The following is a 20,268-nucleotide window of genomic DNA, read 5'->3' as shown; positions in this document are numbered from 1 at the left end:
GTCCCTGTCCCTCACCTGCAGGGCGAGCCTTGGAAGCCATTCTGTACACAGCACACTGTTTCCTTGTCCACACTGGTTGGATGAGAGGTGGGTGCATTTCCCGAATGGAGCCAATCAGATCCCCCTCCCTGCAGTTTCTGAATTGAAAGTGGGAATAGTATGCTGCCTCACTGGGTTGACCGGAGGGTGAAGCTGGGGGACACAGTGGAGGAAACCATGGAGACACCGGGAAAGCCAACTGACGGAGAAAGAATGAAGTGAAACGGACACAGATGACAGATGAAAAAGAAAAATATGCTAGAAAACCTGTGAGACTCTATCCCAGCACCTTTTCAGGCTCTACTGCCTTTCCTTCCTTCCTTCCTTCCTTCCTTTGTCCCTCCCTCCCTCCCTCCCTTCCTTTCTTTCCCCGTTTCTTCTTTCTTTCCTTTCCTTTCTTTCCCTTTCCCTTCCCTTCCCTTTTTCCTTTCCTTTCCCTTTTCCTTTCCTTTCCTTTCCTTTCCCCAAGACAAAACTAAGAGTCAGGTGCTCAACCAACTGTACCACCCAGGTGCACCCATGGCTCTGCTGATTTCTTGCCCATGAGATCTGTCAAACATCCGTGTATCCTCTTTGGTGCTCAAGCTTATTTGAGTTATTTATGTTGCTTGCAATTTATTGTATACTAATTGATCCTGCATTCTATCTAGGGGACTTTGGATACACTGCTTAGATTATTGAACTAAAGCTTCCCAATCTTTAAAATGGGTACAGTAATGCCTGCATCACAAGGTTATGGCAAGGACTGAACAAAATAAGAAGTAAAGCACCTAGCCCAGCAGCGACCACTCAGTAATTGGCTGCTATTTTAAAAAGAGATTGTCCTGTAATTTACATTTTATAAAATATATACAGCTATTTATATTACATATTTGTCAGTCAAGGGAAAGCTCTGCAATCTCTTATTATTAAGCCTAATATTCTAATATTTGCTAATTATTCATTTAATGGGTGATTCAAATTATTTGGTGAAATTTAAAATAAAAAAGGGCTTGCTAACAACTATTATCACTATGGTTATTTCCCTCTTTGTAGTAGAAACCTTGTTAAAAAAATTTTGTGAATAAATCCATAATTCTTCCTGTTCCCTTAATCTCTCATCTAATCTGTAATGAAGTCCTGTGTAGGCGGCCATGTTGTCATGCACTGACAGCTCACCACCTTCCTAGGGGGCTTTTTGCTAACACACTTTTTGACCTACCCCCTACACACCTCTGAGAGTGATCTTCAAAAACACAGACAGGATCATAGTATTGTTCTCATCAAAAATTTTTTAATGGCTTCTCAGTACAGTAGAATAAAATCTCAGTTCTTTACTATAGTCTGGCACTCCCCATGTAATCCAGCCCCCCACCCCTCCAGCTCTCCAAACACATCTTGTGTCACTCTCCCGTTCTGTCACTCAGCCTCAACTGCCTTGATCTTCTTGCAGGTCCTTGGAAACTCTAAGCACATTCCCACCTTATGACCACTGCACATACTTTCTTTCTGTAAACTCTTCTCCTGTCTTCATTTTTCGTATCTTAGTGTAGACACACCTGCTCCAAGATGCTTTCTCTGACTTCCAGGTCTAAAGTATGTTAGTCCTCTGTTAGTCTTCATCCAACCCGAGTTGTTTCTTTCATAGCATTCAGCACACTTAGTAATTTTGTCCATTGATTTGTTTTTGACCAGGCCCTTCTTATAGTGCTTGAGAAAGCTATGAGTTCCTCTGTCCTCCTCTCTCCTCCTGAATTCTGGGAGTGATGAATAGGTCAAGTCTTGCCTGTGTGGAGAATCTGTATACTGTGTCTTTATTCTACCCCTCTGAAAAGGGATACCCTTTGTGGAGGAGCAGTCATTTCCTGGATTAGCAGTAAACATATGTGGTCATTCTTGACTATGTTTTCAAGAGGTCTTTCCCCAGTTAGAAATGCATATTTTCCTCTGATTTCAACAAATTAATAACCAGTATATGGGATATAGAAATGAAGTAGGGTGGAATCACCTCTTTTCACAAAGAGTTATCAATATTCAATCGTTTGAAGGATTAATTTGTTAAAAGGAAAATTCAGAAGCATATAGAATCATCTTTAAATAGATTCCATAAAGTCATAGACTATCTCCAGATAGATTAACTTAAAGTAGAAAGTAAAAGATAATTCCCTGTGGTAAAATCTTTAAATAAATTTAAAGGATAAACTGAAAGGGAAATTCAGGTCAGTTAAGTGATTAAAAATTCTTTTTAAAAAAAGATTTCATTTATTTATTTATTTGAGAGAGAGAGAGAGCAGGGGCAGGGGCAAAGGAAGAGGGAAAGAGAGAATCTCAAGCAGACTCCATGCTGAGGGAGAAGCCCTGCACGACCCTGAGATCATGACCTAAGCTGAAATCAAGAGTTGGACACTTAACTGACTGAGCCACCCAGGAGCCAAGTGATTAAAATTCTGAACAAAAAATATTTATCCAAGTTTTACATTTGACTCTCATCTGACATAAAATCAGTACAGTAAAAGCAAAAGTAATAATTTAGTAATAATTATTAAAACCAATTATCAGTCAGTGCATAGGCCACCAAAAATCATGTCAAGAATGCTCATAGCAGCACTATTTTAATAGACCTAACTTGTAGAATGTAGAAGATTATTTATTGTAGAAGATTATTTAAAAAGGGTCTTGTTCAAGTTACCTGTTTGTGAGTTTCTCAGAATGTTGAAGAAGTACTATGTAATTTGTAAACAATGTTTGCAGTTATGTGTAAAGCAATGTATTATATATTCCCTAGAACAGATGAGAAACTAGTATCTAAAGTAAGTTAGAAAAGAGTATCTGGAATAAATTAGAAACTGGTGTCATAGTTTAAAAAATAAAAGGTTGAAGCCACTTATGGAATATTAAGTCTTAGCAGAAACAACCTGTCTGCACACAAATCTGTGCACAGATATCCTGAGGGTTAGGAAAGATAGAGCTGAATCAATAATAATTTACAAGTCATTCCAGTAATCTGTGTAAATATACAAAATCTGAATACAATTATGGTGAATGCTGTGGTGGCTGCCCAGCATAACTGAGTAGAAAAGCAACTGGCTGATGAAGAATGTCTCTACATACCACAATTACCTGAGAGATAACTATAAAATTTAGCATCTAAACTTAATAAATTAATTTTAAAAATAGGCTAAATGTGTACTAATTCATCAGAATCCAGGATATTAGAAGAATGTCCCCCTTGAAATATATAAGCAATGTAAGGGCAAATAAAAAGTTGCTTTATACTGAAAGTAGAAGACTTAGGGATTTTCCTGTCTAAGGTGCGGTGTGGGATAATAATATGAAATAAATAGGGGTTAGAAAAGTTATAGTGACCACATGTTCTGATCCCAAATCAGGAATTTTAGCAATTTATATAAAAAGTTTTATGAAGGTATAAAAATTAAATTACATTTACACATTTAACATACATTTAGGGTCCATCTAAATCAATTTTATAGAAAATATTAAAACCATATCAAATTTGAATAGTTAATAAAGGCAATCATGGCAGGAATCTTTTAGCAGTATTTAATTCCTTTTACTAAGTTTAAGTGTACTCCTTATCCAGTGCTTCTCAAACTTTACTATGAATATGAACCATCTGGGAATCTTCTTAAAATGCAGATTCTGATCCCGTAGCTCTGGGGCGGGGCGGGGGGGGGGGGCGTGGGGAGTTTGAGATTCTGATCTTCTAACAAGCACCTTGGTGATCCTGCTGTTCTCTGTCTGGGACCACATTTTGAATAGCAAGTCCCGAGCCCTTGGACTGTTGGGAGAGACCAAGAGCAAGGAAAGGCTCCAAACCAGTTGCCTCCAAGCCACAGGAAACTTTGTCCATTTATTCCAGTGTGCCATACAAATATTCCATGTTTTTCTGCTGACAGGGAAAAGGTTGGGAAGCAGTGTTGTAGAAGGCCATCATATAACCATATATTTTGATACATTTTCAAGGGCAACAACATGAATTAGATTGGGTCTGGCATATTGGGTCAGGTCTTCCTATTTTCAAAGCTTACAGCTTTGAGGATAGTATTTTAAACTAGTTAACATGTCAATTTGTCCTCTCTTAGGTATAGGAACTTACGTTTTTTATAGCATTAGCAGAAAGTTCTCCTTGTTTTCTTTTCTTTGATGAGGAGCAAATAAAGTGCCTTAGGGACATTGTCTTCACGCTTGCAGGGGTACTGCAAAGCACAGTTCTACGACTACATGCCTATCCCAGTTCCACACGGGCTGGAGCCACATTCATCCTGTTCAGCAGGACATCATACACTGGAGCATTCTATGTGCACAGTTGTATTTGGTAGGTGGATTAGCTTCCAATGCAATGGCTTAATCATCCTCAGGTGTCCTTTAACCTTTTCCTTTGAAAAGGTTGATTTTCGTTTCCCTTGTGTTCAGTATCATGGACCAACACTGTAAATGATGGTCTGGCTGTCTTGCCACTGAAACTCCTAGGGATCAGTGGCTCTTAAACTTTTTGTGTGCTTCTCAGTTACCTTAGGAGCTTGGTTGAAATATAGTTTCCTGGTCTTATTCATAGAGACTCTGAGTCAGTCAATTTAGGGTATGGCCCAGCCATTAATTTTTTTTTTCCAAGCTCTGTATTGCTTCTAGACAGGGGGACGGTAGACTACACCCTTTGAGGAACACTGAGGACCACAGTACGTGAATGTGGCCCAGGAGAAACTGTTGGGAATGTTCCATAATGAAGAGTATTGTGTAAGGAGAGACGAAGGCTCTGACTTGTAAGAAGCTGTAAGGCTAAGGATGGACACCAAAAGGCAGGAGCTTTTTGTCCCAGGGGTCCTGTTTGAACTCAGGTTTTTAATTTCATTTCCTTCATTAGGGGTTTTTCTGTTTACTGTATAATAATTAATGGCATTTATAGGGCCTAGAAGTCTGTCCCTTGGTGACAGGGGATGTTTTTCACAGTAAAAATAAGATATATGAACGGTGACTAGTTGCAAAGATCTTAGACTTTTGGAATAGAGCTCATGTAAGTGGTGGGTATAGAAAGCTGACATAGATTAGTGTAAAAGGCTTAAATTAAGCCCAAAGCTCATGTATTCAGGTTTTCTACTTGCAATTTCCTTAATTCTAAAAATACAAATATATACATATATGTGTGTATACATAAACATACAAACATATCCAACATAAAATGCCATTAATACTAACTAATATATCACTACCTTTGGAAAATATACCTACTCTTCTTAAAGGCCATGTAATAGAGATAATTGTTTTAAAAAAATCACAAAATCATCTGGTTTTAACTTCATATATTCTTACTCGTAATAATGTTTAACAGGCATAAATTAAGAATACACAGAAGCTGCAAGGACAGCAAGCAAGGCTAGAAAATCCTGAAAACCAAGACAGAAACAGAGCATTTGGGATGCAGAAGGACGGCACCGTTCTACCATAAAACAAGTGTGCTCTCTGCCCAGTCCTATTTCCCCTTGTGCTTTCCCAGACAGCTGCTCTGTCTCCTAAAGCAGTTTCTCACCCAGGCTCAGACTTCCAAACACAGCCTTGCACACCAGCACCCACACCCACACACGTGTGCCATCAAGGCACTCCTGCTTTACCCTGCAGTGGGTGTTAAGAGAACAGACTATGGAACCAGAGTTCCTGGGTCCTTTCCTTATGACCTGGGTGATTCAGGGCAAGTCACTTAATCTCTATCTAACTCAGTTTCTTTATCTGCTAAATGGAGATAAATTCCCATCTCACTGGAAAATGGAGAAGACTAAATAAAAGGATATGTGTGAACGTAGCTTTTGGAATAGTGGCTGGCACAGAAGAAGCCGCATAAAATGAAAATGATATTATTTTCATTATTATCTCTTTTGCTGTACTTACATGCAGCTCTGTTTTTCATCTTTTGTCACCTTTAGCTTTCAGGAAGGGGAGGGAACTTTATTTTATTTTGCCGGGTTGTGGTGGCGGTGATGTAGCCAAAGCAGAAGATGGGTTCATTATAGTGAAGCAGAGCTAGTTTGGATGAAGGAGACAAGTATTCTATTAGCTCAGACCGTCCTAGACATGTTTGATTTTTCCAAAGGCTCCCTGGGTATTTTAGAAGACTGAATCACCTCAAGGGCAAAAGCATTGCCTAGAGGTCTCCGTGGAAAACTTAAAAAGAAGAAAATAAAGTGGCTTTAAAGAATCATTCTTGTATCAGATTTTTAGAGACACTACACTTATAAGAATGCAAAGAATTAAGATTAAAATTCTTAATTCCTCCTGAAGAGATTCTTATCTTGTAAACCTTTCTGTCAAAGCAGAGTGCTAAATAAATATGAAAAAGATGGCTCCTCCTGGGTTCCATAAACAACTATTAAAGGGCAGTGTGGCCCTAGTGCACTAATTTTCAATTCTTTCTAAAGCAGCAAAAAGCTGTTTTGAAATAAGATCTCATGCATAATTCTAATATGTAAAATGGAAAAACTAGCTGGTCTAATTAAAGTAGGTGACCGCCCCTCACACCAAGCATTGACTTCCCCCTTGCTCTGAGTACTGGGCCCTGATCTCTCCCAGGGGAACCCTAACAGTCCATGAGACACTGAAATTCGCTCATCTAGTGGAAACAGCCCTAAACTAGACATCACAATCATTTATGATGTTATGCCATGTGTTGATTGTGTGGTTTTTGGTACCTCACTGATCTCTGGGACTTACATTCCTCATATGCAAAATCTGTGTTTAAAATGGATAACTCACCTCTACCAGCTCTCACTTTCCATGAACTTATTGTAAAAAGAAAATTAAGAATTCTGCTTCATGCCAAGATAGGGTAACATGGACCAGATTTATCTTCCCGTCTAAAACAACTTAAAAATGCTAAAACCTACAAAGCAATGGCTTTTAAGACACAGGCCATCAGGAAACTAGGATCCCCAAGAGAAGGAAAACTCCAGAGGTAAGCCCTACGATTGTCCCGCCTACTGCCTGGAGTGAGCTGTAGCACAGGGAGGGAGAAGCCAAAGGAAGCACAGCAGCCTCCCTGAGCTGGGAGGCCAAGCTTGGGAGTCTGGAGGTCTGTGATGACTGGAGTCTTCAGGGAAGATTACTGGAGGGGAGAGAGCTCTCTGAGCACAGACCTCTGGAGACCTACAGTCGGTGCCCCTGAAACTTCAGTGCAGAACTGATAAGCACTTGTGTGTGCAGAAACTACATACCCAAGGACAGATCAGCTGGGACAATCTCTGAAGCTCATACAGGTTCAATAGTGCCTGATCTCACCACTCAGTATGAAAGACTTCCTGATTCATGGGTTTCAGGTACAGTAACTGGAAGGCTCTTACCTCAGTAGTGGGTACTCTAATGTTGCTAACAAAGCATGGAACTGAAAGGATCAGATTGTTTCTAAGTAACCTAACGGCATCCTAGAAAAAAACTCAAGAATATTTATGGAAACTATCTATCACTCAACACATTAAAATTCGGTGTCTTCCAAGAAACAGACTCTTAACTATAGAGAACAAACTGATGGTTACCAGAAGGGAAATGGGAGGGAGGATGGGTTAAATAGGTGATAGGGATGGAGGAGGGCACTTGTGATGAGCACCAGGTGATGTATGGAATTGGTGAATCACTACATTGTACACCTGAAACTAATACAACACTGTATGTTAACTATACTGGAATGAAAATAAAAAAAAAAACAATAAAAAAATCCTCCCCCACCCTAAAGTCAGTGTCTGACATGACCCATGGTAAAGAGGAATATCAACCAATTGAAATCAAACCAGAAATGACAGTAGGACTGTTACTAGAACTGGATTTCATATGAGCTAGAGGAAAGACCCTAATCTAATTTTGAGAGGTGCAATTATACTGAGACATAAAACTCACCGATGGAAATAAAGGTAAATTAAACAGTGGGGAAAAAAAAAGATTTTCTGAACTTGAAGGCATAGAAATAGAAACATTCCAAATTAAAACAAGAGAGGAAAAAAGACTGAAAAAAATGAACAGGGAAAACATCAAGTAGCCAAATATAGGTGAAAATGGAGTTTCCAAAGGATAGTAGAAAAAGGAGACAGAGAAAAGTATTTGAAGAAATAATGGCTCCAAATTTTCCAAATTTGATGAAAACTATAAGCCTATAGATCTAAGAAGCTCAAAAAGCCCAAGCATAAGAAACAAAGAAAACAACACAAAGGCACATCATAAATCAAATTGCTCAAAATCAGGGAAAGTGATAAAATCTTAGAAGCAGTGTACAAAAAAAAAGACATACACATAAACAAGCATAAGAATGACAGATTTCTTCTCAGAAACAACACAAGTGTGAATAAAATGAAGGAACATGTTTACTGAAGGAAAAAAAGTCACTGTAAAATTCTCTGCCTACCAAAAATATTTTTCAAACACAAAGACTAAATTAAGTCTTTTTTAGACATACAAAAATAAAAGAATTTATCAACAGAGTTGTACTACAAGAAATGTTAAAAGTCCTTTGGAAAGGAATAAATAGCACTTTTTCCTATTTATTTAAATCTCTCTAATTGATAATTGATTTATTTATAATCAGAAACAAGAACAATGTGGAGTTTATAATATATATGAGTTGACTGCATGACAATAGCACAAAAGCCAGGAGGACAAAAAGAGAAGCATAGTGTTGTATGATTCTTAAACTATATGTTTCTGTGTGTAATATAACTTGAAGATACACTGTACTGAATTACATATGTATACTATAAACTCTAAAGCAACCACTAAATGAACAAGGAATCACAACTAATAAAAATTAAACAATAAATAAATAATAAAAACAAAAGGGATAAAATGGAATTTTTAAAAAATTCAATTAAGCCAAGAAGACAAAAAGAAAATAATAGATGGGAAAAAGAGGGAACAAATAAAATCACACTTAAAGCCAATCATGTCAGTAGCATATTAAATGTAAATAGTGTAGACACGCCATAACCTCCCCCAAAAAGGCAGAGGTGATTTGAATGGAAAAAAAAATCGGGGGCACCTGGGTGGCTCAGTTGGTTGGGCAACTGCCTTTGGCTCAGGTCATGATCCTGGAGTCCTGGGATCGAGTCCCACATCAGGCTCCTGGCTCAGCAAGGAGCTTGCTTCTCCCTCTGGCCCTCTCCCCTCTCATGCTGTTTCTCACTCTCTGTCTCTCTCTCAAATAAATAAAAAAATAAAATCTTAAAAAAAAAGCAAGCCGCTACTAAGTGCTGCCTACAAATAGCTAACAAATAAAAATACACAAATGGGTAAAAGGTTAGGAAGAACTATAGGATTTAGCATGCTAATTCTAACCAAAAGAAAGCAGGAGAAAAGGCAGATTTCAGAGCAAAGAATATGACAGGGGTCATCAGGAGGACATACTATTCCCAAATACTTAGGCACTTAACAAGAGAGCTTCAAAATGCATGAAGATAGAGACTGTTTAGAGCAAGATGGCAGAGCAGTAGGAGACCTAAATTTCGTCTGGTCCCAGGAATTCAGCTAGATAGGGATCAAACCATTCTGAACACCTAAGAACTCAACAGGAGATCGAAGAAAAGAATAGCAGCAACTCTCTGAACAAAAAAGCGACCACTTTCTGGAAGGTCTCTTCTGATTTGTTTAGTGTATATTTTTCTGGGGTCGTTGTTACCCTGTTAGCATTTTATTCTCTCATTCATCTATTCCCTTCTGGACAAAATGACAAGATGGAAAAAATCACCTCAAAAAAAAAAAAAAGAACAAGAGGCAGCACCGACTGCCAGGTACCTAATCAATACGGACATTAGTAAGATGTCGGAACTAGAGCAGAATGACGATTTTAAAGATACTAGTTGGGCTTGAAAAAAGCATGGAAGATATTAGAGAAACCCTTTCTGGAGAAATAAAAGAACTAAAATCTAACCAAGTCGAAATCAAAAAGGCTATTAATGAGGTGCAATAAAAAATGGAGGCTCAAACTGCTAGGATAAATGAGGCAGAAGAGAGAATTAGTGATATAGAAGACCAAATGATGGAAAATAAAGAAGCTGAGAAAAAGAGAGATAAACAACTACTGGATCACGAGGGCAGAATTTGAGAGATAAGTGATACCATAAGACGAAACAATATTAGAATAATTGGGATCTTAGGTGTCTGGGTGGCTCAGATGGTTAAGCGTCTGCCTTCGGCTCAGGTCATGATCCCAGAGTCCTGGGGTCGAGTCCTTCATCGGGCTCCCTGCTCTGCGGGGAGCCTGCTTCTCCCTCTCCCTCTGCCTCTCTCTCTCTCTCTCTGATTCTCATGAATAAATAAATAAAACATTTAAAAAAATAGAATAATTGGGATCTCAGAAGAAGAAGAAAGAGAGAGAGGGGCAGAAGGCATATTGCAGCAAATTATAACAGAGAACTTCCCTAATTTGGGGAAGGAAACAGGCACCAAAATCCAGGAGGCACAGAGAACCCCCCTCAAAATCAATAAAAATAGGTCAACACCCCGACATCTAATAGTAAAACTTACGAGTCTCAGAGACAAAGAGAAAATCCTGAAAGCAGCTCGGGAGAAGAGATCTGTAACCTACAGTGGTAGAAACATTAGATTGGCAACAGACCTATCCACAGAGACCTGGCAGGCCAGAAAGGACTGGCATGATATATTCAGAGCACTAAGTGAGAAAAATATGCAGCCAAGAATACTATATCCAGCTAGGCTGTCACTGAAAATAGAAGGAGAGATAAAAGGCTTCCAGGACAAACACAAACTAAAGGAATTTGCAAACACGAAACCAGCCCTACAAGAAGTATTGAAAGGGGTCCTCTAAGCAAAGAGAGAGCCTAAAAGTAACATAGACCAGAAAGAAACACAGACAATATACAGTAACAGTCACCTTACAGGCAATACAATGGCACTAAATTCATATCTTTCAATAGTTACCCTGAATGTAAATGGGCTAAATGCCCCAATCAAAAGACACAGGCTATCAGATTGGATAAAAAAAACAAGACCCATTGATATGCTGTCTTCAAGAGACTCATTTTAGACCCAAAGACACCCCCAGATTGAAAGTGAGGGGGTGGAAAACCATTTACCATGCTAATGGACACCAAAAGAAAGCTGGGGTGACAATCCTTCTATCAGACAAATTAGATTTTAAACCACAGACTGTAACAAGAGATGAGGAAGGATACTATATCCTAATTAAAGGGTGTGTCTGACAAGAAGATCTAACAATTGTAAATAGCTATGCCCCTAACATGGGAGCAGCCAATTATATAAGGCAATTAATAACAAAAGCAAAGAAACACATCGACAACAATACAATAATAGTGGGGGACTTTAACACCCCCCTCACCGAAATGGACAGATCATCTAAGCAAAAGATCAACAAGGAAATAAAGATTTTAAATGACACACTGGATCACATGGACTTCACAGACATATTCAGAACATTCCATCCCAAAGCAACAGAATACACATTCTTCTCTAGTGCCCATGGAACATTCTCCAGAATAGATCACATCCTAGGTCACAAATCAGGTCTCAACCGGTACCAAAAGATTGGGATCATTCCCTGCATATTTTCAGACCACAATGCTTTGAAACCAGAACTCAATCACAAGAGGAAAGTCAGAAAGAACTCAAATACATGGAGGCTAAAGAGCATCCTACTAAAGAATGAATGGGTCAACCAGGAAATTAAAGAAGAATTAAAAAAATTCATGGAAACCAATGAAAATGAAAACACAACTGTTCAAAATCTTTGGGATACAAAGGCAGTCCTAAGAGGAAAGTATATAGCAATACAAGCCTTTCTCAAGAAACAAGAAAGGTCTCAAATACACAACCTAACCCTACACCTAAAGGAGCTGGAGAAAGAGCAGCAAATAAAACCTAAATCCAGTAGGAGAAGAGAAATAATAAAGATCAGAGCAGAAATCAATGAAATAGAAACCAAAAGAACAGTAGAACAGATCAACAAAACTAGGAGCTGGTTCTTTGAAAGAATTAACAAGATTGATAAACCCCTGGCCAGACTTATCAAAAAGAAAAGAGAAATGACCCAAATAAAAAAAATCATGAATGAAAGAGGAGAGATCACAACCAACACCAAAGAAATACAAACAGTTATAAGAACATATTATGAGCAACTCTATGCCAGCAAATTAGATAACCTGGAAGAAATGGGTGCATTCCTAGAGATGTATCAACTACCAAAACTGAACGAGGAAGAAATAGAAAACCTGAACAGACCTATAACCACCAAGGAAATTGAAGCAGTCATCAAAAATCTCCCAACAAACAAAAGCCCAGGGCCAGATGGCTTCCCAGGGGAATTCTACCAAACATTTAAAGAAGAACTAATACCTATTCTTCTGAAACTGTTGCAAAAAATAGAAGTGGAGGGAAGACTTCCAAACTCATTTTATGCGGCCACCATTACCTTGATCCCAAAACCAGACAAAGACCCCATCAAAAAGGAGAATTACAGACCAATATCCTTGATGAACATGGATGCAAAAATTCTCACCAAAATACTAGCCAACAGGATCCAACAGTACATTAAAAGGATTATTCACCACGACCAAGTGGGATTTATCCCTGGGCTGCAAGTTGGTTCAACATCCCCAAATCAATCAATGTGATACAATACATTAATAAAAGAAAGAACAAGAACCATATGATCCTCTCAATAGATGCACAAAAAGCATTTGACAAAGTACAGCATCCTTTCTTGATCAAAACTCTTCAGAGTATAGGGATAGAGGGTACATACCTCAATATCATAAAAGCCATCTATGAAAAACCCACAGCAAATATCATTCTCAATGGGGAAAAACAGAGCTTTCCCCCTAAGGTCAGGAACACGGCAGGGATGTCCACTATCACCACTACTATTCAACATAGTACTAGAAGTCCTAGCCACAGCAATCAGACAACAAAAAGAAATAAAAGGCATGAGAATTGGCAAAGAAGTCAAACTCTCACTCTTTGCTGATGATATGATACTTTATGTGGAAAACCCAAAAGACTCCACCCCAAAACTGCTAGAACTCATACAGGAATTCAGTAAAGTGGCAGGATATAAAATCAATGCACAGAAATCAGTGGCATTCCTATATACCAACAACAAGACAGAAGAGAGACAAATTAAGGAGTTGATCCCATTTACAATTGCATCCAAAACCATAAGATACCTAGGAATAAATCTAACCAAAGAGGCAAAGAATCTGTACTCAGAAAACTATAAAAGACTCATGAAAGAAATTGAGGAAGACACAAAGAAATGGAAAAATGTTTCATGCTCATGGATTGGAAGAACAAGTATTGTGAAGATGTGAATGCTACCTAGAGCAATCTACACATTCAATGCAATCCCTATCAAAATACCATCAACTTTTTTCAAAGAAATGGAGCAAGTAATCCTAAAATTTGTATGGAAACAGAAGAGACCCCGAATAGCCAGAGGAATGTTGAAAAAGAAAAGCGAAGCTGGCGGCATCACAATTCCGGACTTCCAGCTCTATTACAAAGCTGTCATCATCAAGACAGTATGGTACTGGCACAAAAACAGACACATAGATCAATGGAACAGAATAGAGAGCCCAGAAATAGACCCTCAACTCTAGGGTCAACTAATCTTTGACAAAGCAGGAATGAATGTCCAATGGAAAAAAGTCTCTTCAACAAATGGTGTTGGGAAAATTGGACAGCCACATGCAGAAGAATGAAACTGGACCATTTCCTTACACCACACACAAAAATAGACTCAAAATGGTTGAAAGACCTAAACGTGAGACAGGAGTCCATCAAAATCCTAAAGGAGAGCACAGGCAGCAACCTCTTCGACCTCAGCCGCAGCAACTTCTTCCTAGAAACATCACCAAAGGCAAGGGAAGCGAGGGCAAAAATGAACTATTGGGACCTCATCAAGATAAAAAGCTTTTGCACAGCAAAAGAAACAGTCCACAAAACCAAAAGACAGCCGACAGAATGGGAGAAGATATCTGCAAATGACATATCAGATAAAGGGCTAGTATCCAAAATCTGTAAAGACCTTACCAAACTCAACACCCAAAGAACAAATAATCCAATCAAGAAATGGGCAGAAGACATGAACAGACAATTTTCCAAAGAAGACATCCAAATGGCCAACAGACACATGAAAAAGTGCTCAACATCGCTCGGCATCAGGGAAATCCACATCAAAACCTCAAAGAGATACCACCTCACACCAGTCAGAATGACTAAAATTAACAAGTCAGGAAATGACAGATGTTGGCGGGGATGCGGACAAAGGGGAACCCTCCTACACTGTTGGTGGGAATGCAAGCTGGCGCAGCCACTCTGGAAAACAGTATGGAGGTCCCTCAGACAGTTGAAAATAGAGCTACCATACGACCCAGCAATTGCACTACTGGGTATTTACCCCAAAAATACAAATGTAGGGATCCAAAGGGGTACTTGCACCCCGATGTTTATAGCAGCAACATCCACAATAGCCAAACTATGGAAAGAGCCAAGATGTCCATCGACAGATGAATGGATAAAGAAGAAGTGGTATATATATGCAGTGGAATATTATGCAGCCATCAAAAGGAATGAAATCTTGCCATTTGCAATGACGTGGATGGAACTGGAGGGTATTATGCTGAGCGAAATAAGTCAATCAGTGAAAGACAGGTATCATATGACCTCACTGATATGAGGAATTCTTAATCTCAGGAAACAAACTGAGTGTTGCTAGAGTGGTGGGGGGTGGGAGGGTTGGGGTGGCTGGGTGATAGACATTGGGGAGGGTATGTGCTATGGTGAGCACTGTGAATTGTGCAATACTGTTGAATCATAGATACGTACCCCTGAAACAAATAAGGCAATATAGGTTAAGAAAAAAAAAAGAAGAAGATAGCGGGATGGGAAGAATGAAGGGGGGTGGGAATCGGAGGGGGAGATGAACCATGAGAGACGATGGACTCTGAGAAACAAACTGAGGGTTCTAGAGGGGAGGGGGTTGGGGGTATGGGTGATGGGTATTAAGGAGGGCACGTACTGAATGGAGCACTGGGTGTTATACACAAACAATGAATCATGGAACACTACATCAAAAACTAATGATGTAATGTATGGTGATTAACATAACATAATAAAAAATGCATGAAGAGAAACTGATGAGATAGAACTATTAGAACAAGTTGGCAAATCCACAATAACTGGGGTATTTCTGTAGTAGAACAGTTAATACATTTGCCTCACAAAATAATTGATAGAACAAGTAGTTATAAAATCAACAAAGATGTAGAATATTTGAACAATATTAACCAACTTGACCTTATTAAGCTTTGTAGAACACGTTATTTAACCACATCAGAATACTCTTTTTTTTTTCAAGTGCATGTAGAACATCAGTGAATTAAACCATATTCTGGGTCACAGAACAAATGTCACATTAAAAAAAAATAGTCAAGTATTATGATGTATGCTTTCTGACTACAGTGGAATTAAATTATAAATCAACAACAGAAAAGCCAATGAAAAAACCTCAAATATTTAAAAACTAAATATAACACTTCTAAATAATCCATGGGTGAAAGAAAAAATCAAAAGGGAAACTATAAAATATTTTTAACCAAATGAAAATAAAAACATAGCTTACCAAAATTTTTGAGATGCAGCTAAAACAGTATTAGAAGGAAATGTATACAACTAAGAAACATTTTTAGAAAAGATTAAGGTATCAAATCAATTATATTAGTTTCCACTTTAAGAAAGTAGACAAAGAGCAAATGAAACCACAAAGTAACCAGAAGAAAGGAAATAAGGAGGATCACAGTACGAAATCAATGAAATAAAAAATAGAAAAAGAGAGAAAACCAAGGAAACAAAAGCTAGTTCTTCAAGAAGATCAATAACATTGATAGACTTCTAGCCAGACTGGTCAAGAGAAAAGAGAAGACAAAACTTATCAATATCAAGAGTGAAAAAAATGTCATAACTACAGATTATAAGTATATATTAAGAGGATAAGGGAATGTTATGAACAACTTTATGCCAATACATTTGACAATATAACTTAGATGCAATGAACTAATTCCTTGAAAGACACAAACTACCAAAGAGCACTCAAGAAGAAATAAACATGAACAGCCCTATCTTGAGTAAAGAAAGTGGATATGAAGTTTAAAACCTTCTGAAAACAAAAACTTGAGGTTCAGATGGCTTCACTTGTGAATTTTACCAAACATTTAAGGGAGAAATAATACCGGCGCTATAAAATTCTCCTGGAAAATTGAAGCAGAAGGAACACTTTCCAACTCATTTACTGAAGCATTACTATGATATAGCATTACTGTGATAGCAAAACAGAGACATTACAAGAAAAAAATACTACAACCAACATCCCTCATGAACACAGATGCAAAATTCTAAAACATTTTAGTAAATTAAGTTCAACAATGTATAAAAAGGATAACACATTGTAACCCAGTAGATACAATAAAAAGCATTTGACAAAATCCAGTATCTATTCCTGACAAAAAAATTCTCATCAAAGTAATAATAGAAGGGAACTTACCAAGCCTGATAAAAGTTACCTAACAGGGGCGCTTCGGTGGCTCAGTTGATTAAATGTCCAACTCTTGATTTCAGCTCAGGTCTCGATCTCAGGGGGTTGTGAGTTCAAACTCCAAGTCGGGCTCCATGCTGAGCATGACAAAAAGCCACCTAACAAAAACCTGTAGCCAACAGTAAACTGAATGGTGAAAAGACTGAATGTATTCCCTCCAAGATAGGGAATAAGACTGGGATATCTGATCCTATTGCTTTTTTCTCAATATTGCATAAGAATTTCTGGCCCATGCAGTCAGGCAAGAAGAGTAAATAAAAGGCATCAAGGTTAGAAAAAAAGAGAAGTCTTTATCTGTAGATGACATGATTATTTATGTGAGATGCTGGCAAGTGACAATCTGTTTTTGTACAGCTCAAAGAACGAAGAATGGTTTTTACATTTTTGTACAGTTGTAAATAATAACAACAACAATAAAAGAAGAATCTGCAACAGAGACTTTATGTGGTCCATAGAGCCTAAAATATTTACTGTCTGGCCCTTTAGAGAAAATGTTTGCTGACCCCTGGTCTATGTAGAAAATCTGATGGAATCTCTAAAAGCCTACTAGATCAAATAAATGAATTTAGCAAGGTTGCAGGATATAAGATTAATACACAAAATCAGTTAAATGTTTATATAACAATCAGAAATTGAAAATTTTAAAATTACATTTAGAGTAGCATCAAAAGTATTTACATGGGGTAAATCTGACAAAAGATGTAAAAAACTATAGGATGAAAATCACATAATATTGCTGAAAAACAATCACATAAATAATGAAGAGGTATTCCTTCTTTATGAGTCAGATGACAATAACATTAAGATGTCAGTTTTCCCCCAAATGACGTATAGATTCAATGTAGACAATAGTATATACTATATATATATATATACATCATAGTACATATATATACTAGTATTGACTATATATAAAATAGTACTGATTATATATATGTGTTTATATATATAATAGCAGTGATTAAATGTTGAAGTAAAAATATTTTGCATATATAGGGTTAAATAAAATATTTTACTAAAATTAATTTCACCTGTTTCTTTTTATCTTTTCTGAAATTGTAGCTCCTAGAAAACTTAGTATTACATATGTGACTTACATTACATTTGCACTGGACAGCACTGCTCTAGATCTGAATTTCAAACTGACCATTTAAATCGAACACAGTAGAAAGTGAAACCAATCTATTCCAACAGCCTGCTCACTGTTATTATGGAATAAACATCGGTGGGCATGAGACAGATAGGTTGTGTAACATCAGCTGCCGCTGTTAAGGAAATTGTATGCTGAAGGAACTAACTCTAGAATAAATTACTTATGAACCGGGTGACAGGATGGCTCTGGTAATTGTCAACACTCCTCATGGGCAGCGGCAGCAGACATGTACGTAGGACTGGGAAATAACACTGTAAGCTTTCGACTAGGAAGGCACAGTAACAATTAGGAATGAAAACAATCAGGGATTTGCCAAAAATAGTGGATAAAGGTTGTATGCATTTGGAGTCCGAAACATTAGCAGTTACACATTGTGACATACTCACAGCAGGTACTGTAACCACCCAAATGTGCCAAATATTCTCTTGCATGATCTTGGCCGATAGAATCTTCCTTTTCACCTGGCCCCAAACCTGGAGTCATTTTTGATTCAAGCCTTTCCTTACTGCCCATGGCCACGCACTACACCAAACCCTGTTTATTCTACCGACACCCACTCACCACATCCACATTTTTTTCCTCCTTAAGACCAGAGGGGGCGCGTGGGTGGCTCAGTTGGTTAAGCATCTGACTCTTGATTTTGGCTCCAGTCATGATCTCAGGGTCGTGAGATTGAGCCCTGTGTGGGCCTCTGTGCTGAGCGTGGAGCCTGCTTACGATTCTCTCTCTCCCTCTGCCTCTGCCCTCCCTCCACTCACTCCCACTTGCACTCGCTCACTCTCTCTCAAAAAAAAAACAAAGAAAGAAAGAAAGAAAGAAAGAAAGAAAGAAAGAAAGAAAGAAAGAAAGAAAGAAAGAGAAAAGAAAGAAAAGAAAGAAAAAAGAAAGAAAGAAGAAAGAAAGAAAGAAAGAGAAAGAAAGAAAGAGAAAGAAAGAAAGAAAAAGAAAGAAGAAAAGAAAGAAAGAAGAAAAAGAAAGAAAGAAAGAAAGAAAGAAAGAAAGAAAGAAAGAAAGAAAGAAAGAAAGAAAGAAAGAAAGGAAGGAAGGAAGGAAGGAAGGAAGGAAGGAAGAAAGGAAGGAAGGAAGAAAGAAGAAAGAAAAAGAAAAGAAAAAGAAAAGAAAAAGAAGAAAAGAAAAAACCAGAGAAGGGAGACACAGTTCCATATGCTGCCCCTACGGTCCCAAGAGGGAGAGCTCAGGATTAAGCCTGCCTCTATCCCATGACAGAGAAACTTACAAAAAACACTATCCTGTTCTTTACAGTTATTCTCCAGTAGAAATAGCAGGTAGTTAGGAATGCAAATAGGGGAGATGGAGAGGCCCTCAAGAGACCTTAAGATGATGGGGGAATGGTCTAGGGCCGAACAAACCCTATTTTCTTTCTTTACTTTTCCCTTTCTTATTCCCTCCCCCAATCATTTTTGTATTGCCTTCTTTTCCTTTTATTTATTTTTTTATTATGTTATGTTAATCACCATACATTACATTATTAGTTTTTGATGTAATGGTCCATGATTCATTGTTTGCGTGTAACACCCAGTGCCCCATTCAATACGTGCCGTCTTTAATACCCATCACCAGGCTAACCCATCCCCCCACCCCCTCCCCTCTAGAACCCTCAGTTTGTTTCTCAGAGTCCATCAACTCTCATGGTTCATCTCCCCATCCGATTTCCCCCCCTTCATTTTTCCCTTCCTACTATCTCCTTTTTTTTTTTTCTAACATATAGTGTATTATTTGTTTCAGAGGTATAGATCTGTGATTCATCAGTCTTACACAAGTCACAGTGCTCACCATAGCACATACCCTCCCCAATGTCTATCACCCAGCCACCCCATCCCTCCCACCCCCCACCACTCTAGCAACCCTCAGTTTGTTTTCTGAGATTAAGAATTCCTCATATCAGTGAGGTCATATGATGCATGTCTTTCTCTGATTGACTTATTTCGCTTAGCATAATACCCTCTAGTTCCATCCACGTCGTTGGAAATGGCAAGATTTCGTTGTTGTTGTTTTTTCTTATATTGCCTTCTTTTCAAATACATATAAGCTGTGTGGGTGAGTAAACAGAGTTTCATCACTTTACATAGCAGAATACACCTCCTAAGTGATTTTGGATTACCATTGACTTGCCCTAGAAGGAATGATACAGAAGGGCATGCACAGCTGGCATTTATGTCAATTAAACCATAAACCTTATTAAATTTTAAAACCTTCAGTAGCCTAGAAATTCTCCTCTTAAACTAACTGGCAATTGTCTAAGCATACTTTATATGTCAGACACTTTACCAGGCTACTTAATTTTTATAGTTTCATTTTTTAAAAGGCTCTACTAGATGGCATGTTAGGTTGGGCACGTCCTGTTCAAGAATAGAATGTATAGATATATTAAAGTCTATGTGCTTCTAGAAGCTCTCCTCCTTGTGTATTGATTAAAGGCAAAGAAAACTTAATGCACAGATTTTTTTTGAAAAAATGTGTCTTT

At 38.0% G+C, this 20,268-nt stretch overlaps 1 protein-coding gene across 3 annotated transcripts in view; it reads right to left on the bottom strand.

Moving 5' to 3' along the window:
- ARMC4 (armadillo repeat containing 4) overlaps nt 1-20,268 on the bottom strand; it is a 188,539-nt gene that overhangs the window by 31,715 nt on the left and 136,556 nt on the right. The window lies entirely within an intron of this gene.

Source organism: Zalophus californianus, chromosome 9 (assembly GCF_009762305.2).
Source record: "Zalophus californianus isolate mZalCal1 chromosome 9, mZalCal1.pri.v2, whole genome shotgun sequence".
NCBI lineage: Eukaryota > Metazoa > Chordata > Mammalia > Carnivora > Otariidae > Zalophus > Zalophus californianus.
The sequence above is the reverse complement of the archived record's forward strand: the minus strand, read 5'-3'. Positions and strand labels throughout refer to the sequence as shown.